We start from the raw sequence: 6000 nt of genomic DNA on the forward strand, positions 1-6000 counted from the left end.
TTTTCAAACTCAATTTGCAAACTTAAATTTGGTGTAAACTGCAACCCTTAACCTTAAATTTGGTGTAAACTGCAACCCAAAGATGTACTAACATAATTCAATGTAATCTAACATATCCAAACTTAAGTTTGTAAATTACACACCAAACATGTACTAACATAATTCAGTGTAATCCAACATATATTGAGGAATTGTAGTTGAAATTATTATATTTCAATGGAATCCAACGAATAAAAATAAAATTAAAACAGGAGTCTTCTTTTGTAAAAAAAACTACCTTTATCTTAACCATACTTTTTCACCTCATTTTCTAACATGTCTTGTGTAGGCATCCATAGGTGCCCTACATATATGATTTGAATGGTACGGAACAGAGTTAGGTTTGAACTAATTACATGCATGTGTTTCCAATGCATACCATAGTAAAAGTTTAGGTCCGGTACATTCAGCTAGCATCAGATCATAAAAGATTTTCGGTGGTAGATTGTCGTTGAGACAGGTAAGCATTGCCTCTTTCTACCTTGTGAGTTGTGACAGCCCATTATACTCATCAATTGTCCAGATATTCAGATAATATCAAGCAATGTTAGATATAAAGTGCTTCCTATACTTACAATTGGATGTACCCCATGTTACTTCTGTCCATATATTCAGATAATATCATACAATGTTAGATATGAAGTGCTTCCTATACTTACAATAGGATGTGTTGGTTTTGTGGAGGAAATTATAAAAAAATAAAGGGAAAAAGAGAAACAATACGTATGCGAAGGAAATAGAATCATTCTATTCTAATTCAAATTGTTCTTAGCAGCGATACAATAAATAACAAAAGATAAACTAATTAGATAACAAGATATTAGCAAAACAGAATATTAATTAAAACTAACTTGCTCCTTAAAGATAGGAACCACTTATTTACTAGGTTAATCCATTAAAACTGACTTACTTCTAAAATATAGGAAACCAACTTATTCACTAAATCATATTTTTAAAACTCAAAAATAAAATATTATGCAGTTACAAAAGTATATCTTCAACACTCCTCCTTGCTTTTGGAACTGCAAACTCCAATTCTTTGACTTCAAGTTTGTTGATAGGTAGTGACTTTGTAAACATGTCAGCCAGTTGATCTTTAGACTTGCAGTAAATTAAGTTCACTTCTTCACTTTGTTGCATCTTTATCAAATAATAAACCTTGATGTTGAAATGTTTAGTCTTCCCATGACACACGGGATTGTTTGCAATAGCAATGACTACTTGATTCTCAACAAAAATTCCAGTTTTGTTCTTTTGAGCAAATAGAATGTTTGGTCTTGTTGTAGTGAGATATATTAGACATCCAATCAAGCTCCCATAATATCCTTCATCAATGTTATCAACACCTTCTTCCTTGCTGAACTTCTCCTTTTGATTCATTGGTGTGCTAACAGATTTGCATTCCTCCATTTGAAGCTTCTTCAAATTTTCTTTTGCATATTTCCTTTTTTTTCATGTTTAGCATTCTTTCAAGATGGCAATGACTAAGTCTCTTGTGCCAGAGTTTCGTGGGTGCGACTTGAGTGAAATAGGTTGTATGCTCCTCCTCTGCTGGATCAAATGAGAAACTTTTACTTTTCATTTTAACCCTTAGAACTTTCCGGCCAACAATGTCATAGATAAAGCAATGTTGATGTTCAAATGACACTTTAAATCCCTTTTTAATCAACTGACCTACACTTAGCAAGTTTTGGTCAATGTTAGGTACATAAAGAACATCTGATATTAATTTGATACCTGAACACGTTGAAATTGCAACAGTTCCTTTTCCTTTTACAGGAATATAGCCACCATTCTCAATTCTGACCTTTGAGACATTAGTTGGCTTCAAATCCTTGAATAGAGTCTTATCATATGTCATGTGGTTCGTACAAACACTATCAACCAACCAACTTTCACTTGATTCACTACTCAAGAAGCATGTGACCACAAACAGTTGGTCCTCCTCGTCTTGATTAGCAATATGAGCTCCCTCATCATGGTGATTTTTGTTGGGGCAGATCACCGCTTCATGCCCTATCTGGTTGCACTTGTTACATTTTGCATCTGGTCTCCTCCAACATCTGAAAGATGCATGACCTTTTTTGCCACAATGCTGACAAGGTGGATAATTTTTCTTTTTATCCTTACCTTTGTTTTGGTTGTTTGCACTATTTTCGTTGCTTGCTGGTTGATTCTTCTTGAAAAAACCCTTTTTGCTTTCATCAACTTCATGATGTTTGGCGGGCAAAGCACCTTCGACAACACGATCTTGCCTCATCAACCTTCGCTACTCTTGAGCTTGCAGGGCATGTAGCACTTCTGCCAATGTGATTTTCGACAGATCCTTTGTGTTCTCCAATGAAGCTATTGATGTTTTATACCTCTCGGGCACTGTTACCAAAATTTTCTCTACAATTCTCGAATCAGCAATACCCAACAACTTTATCTTGTTGGCAATACCCAACAATTTGTTTGAGTATTCTTTGATTGTCTCTGACTCTTTCATCCTTTGAAGCTCAAATTCCCTCCTTAAATTTAGCACTTATATGCTTCGTATTCTATCATCTCCAGCATATTCCTCTTTCAGATAATCCCAAATTGCTTTGGGTGATTTAAGAGTCATGATTCTGATGAATATCATTTGTGAAACACCAGTGAACAAACATGGCCTCGCCTTTGCCTTCTTCATCTTTCTTTCCTTGTGATTTTTAATTTGGGCCATGGTGGGATTTTCAGGCAGCGGATATATTTCATAATCCTCTTCAACAACATCCCACAAATCCAAAGACTCCATGTAGGATTGCATTTTCACTTCCCAAAGATCATAATTCTCTCCATCAAAGATTGGAAGAGTTATGTGGGAAAAACTTGCTTCACCTTCCATGGTGCAGGTCCTGTAAGAATAAGACTCTGATACCAATTGTTGGTTTTGTGGAGGAAATTATAAAAAAACAGAGGATAAAAGAGAGTCAATACGTATGCAGAGGAAATAAAATCATTATATTCTAATTCAAATTGTTCTCAGCAGCGATACAATAAATAGCAAAAGATAAACTAATCAGATAACAAGATATTAGCAAAATAAAATATTAAAACTAACTTGCTCCTTAAAGATAGGAACCACTTATTTACTAGGCTAATCCATTAAAACTGACTTACTCCTAAAATATAGGAAACCAACTTATTTACTAAATCCTATTTTAAAAACTGAAAAATAAAATATTATGTAGTTACAAAAGTATATCTTCAACAGGATGTGCCCCATGTTACTTCTGCTCATGTAGAAGTCTCATATCTATTATGAGGTTGTGTCCAAGTCATTCTCTTTTAATGTCTTCCACGAAATAAATTACTCTAAATTATAGTTGGGAAATCTGGTCCAGTCATTAATTCAGTCAAAGTAGTAGTTTAGTGAATTAGTGATCCAATCAGTGGATCAGTAATTGGTTTAATTTGATCCAATATATATTAAAAAATCAAAATTATATATATATCTAAGTATATAACTAACATTATTTAAGTATATAACTAACATTATTTGAGTAAAAAAAGTTAATCCATATTCCAAAATAACAATTGATGATAATGAGACATCAAAATGGCATTGTAGAAGTGATCCATTTTTATTTTTAAAAAAATTGATCGGGTTGGACCAGTCCAACCAGGATTCGGTTACCTAACTGGCCGGGTTTGACCAAGTCATCCCGAATTAATTGCATGACCGATCTAATAGAGGAATAGACCCGATTAGGCTACCAGGTTCCGATTGAACCGGTCCGACCGGCTAGGCCGAACCAGATTTCACAACTATCCTCTAAATATTCTGTCATGTTTTGATACACTTTATATTGTATCAACCTAACCATTAAATAAAGTCTAAATATCCTTAAAATAATATATACTAAACTTTAAATAATCTATCTATCTAGATATACATAAATAAATAGATGCAATATCAATAAATATATAAATAAAGTGTTTTTAAATATAATTAATATTTTTTCTTTTTTAAAATGATAAATATTTTAAAACAAATTAGAAATTCCAAAACATATTCAATAAGTGTAACTCAGTTGACAATACATGTTGAGTTTATATGAGAGGGCCTGGGTTTTGATCTCATAGAATACACTCTTGGAGAAAGATAATGAGCTTTAAATGTGACTAAACTTTGGATCCAGAATTAGTCACATAATCGACTTAAAGGACCAAATCTTGTGGAGATAACTTGAGGTCTCATCGAGGAGTCAAATGTCCTAATTATAATGGTTAAAAAAATTCCAAATTATGATAGATAATTCAAAATGAAGTAATAAATAAAAAATTTTAATTTCTGTACACCCTTATTGTGAAAATTATATACACCACTAAAAAAACCGGATTCAACATCGCAAGTTCAACGTCGGTCCTCTGAAAATCGTCCTTATTTTCAAAACAATGGCATTTTTGTAAATATAATAAATATTTTAAAGACAGTTTTTACCAAAACCGCCTTCGTAGGGTTGAAACCATAATCCAAGGACGGTTTTCTCACAAAACCGTTGTTGATATCAAGTATTCAAAGATGATGGTTTTGAAAGACCGTCTGTGAATGAAGACCACTTTTTATTTTTACCTCTTCTGGTTAGGATTCCGCCGCGTGAAAATGTTGTGGCTGATGATATTCTAGGTCATTCTCCTCTCCCCCTCCCTTCAATCCTTCCACCCGTCAAAGCCATCCACTTCTCTGTCGTGCCTCTTCTTCTGCCCCACCATGCAGCTTCAACATGGGCGTGATGATCATAGATTTGGTGCAATGGCAGAAAATCAGGTACAACAAGAATGATCGAATCTATGAGTTGGGTTCTTTGTCATCGTTTGTGTTGGTGTTTGCAGGACACGTGGCGCCCATTGAGCACAGATGGAATCAGCACAGGTTGGGTGGCGATAACATGAAGGGGAGTTGCTGGGAGCACCATGTGCCGCGTGGCATAGCTCATCATTGCGAGATCAGGAAGCCTTAGGCCCGCGGAGACCCTCTCGCCGCTGAAAGAAGGACTCGACAGAACCGACAACGACGACCATGACTCCACGTGCGGAGAGGGTAGGTGGGGCCAATGGATGAAAGGATCACTCGTGAGAGCACCCTCTGTTTCTTCTTCTTCCTCCTCGTCCTCTTGTAAGAACAAAAAGTCTGATCTGAGGTTTCTTCTTGGCGTGTTAGGTTCTCCACTCGCCCCCGTCCATGTGTGCACCACAGATCCCTTCCCTCACCTCAGCATCAAAGACATCCCCGTTGTTTGTCCCCTCTTCTTGTTAAGTTGGTTATATTTACAGATCATATAGACCTAGGTTTAGAAATTGTTTCATTCCTCTTAATTATTAAGTTATGTTGTCTAAGATCAATAGATATTGTCATTATTATGTCATGTTAAGCATTTTGTTAGGTCACATTTGGAAAATTGAATTGGAAAATGTGTGTGAATGAGTATTATCACTTTTTTTTATCTTGTAGGAGACTTCTTCTGCTCAGTACATATTGGGGCAGTACATGGCTGCTAGTGGAGGGCAGAGGCTTTAGAATTAGATTAACAATGCGTATGCCATGGGAAAGGTAAGGATGATAGCCTCTAAGTTTGAGACCGCAAACAAGGTCTTGTGAGCCTATGAGACTTGTTGAGTTTGATTTGACTGTGAAAAGAATAAGAAATTTTTTAGTGTTCCTCTTTGAACTTACTCTGTACTTCTCCCTTTTGTTTTTATTTTTTATTTTACTTGTATGTGGTTTCTACTTTGTATTTCAAATCTTGTTTCATTAGTTTAAATACATGTTTATTAATTTTTACTGATTCCTTCACAGCTACATGCTTGAAGAGGGTGAAGCTTGCTCTAACTCTTGTAATCTATTGTTGGCTGACATGTTCACTAAGTCCTTCAAAGGCTTGTGTTTACTACATTTATAATAAGCTTGGCTTATATGGCATATATCCTCCAACTTGA

This window comes from Glycine soja, chromosome 8, assembly GCF_004193775.1.
Source record: "Glycine soja cultivar W05 chromosome 8, ASM419377v2, whole genome shotgun sequence".
In the NCBI taxonomy this organism is placed as follows: Eukaryota; Viridiplantae; Streptophyta; class Magnoliopsida; order Fabales; family Fabaceae; genus Glycine; species Glycine soja.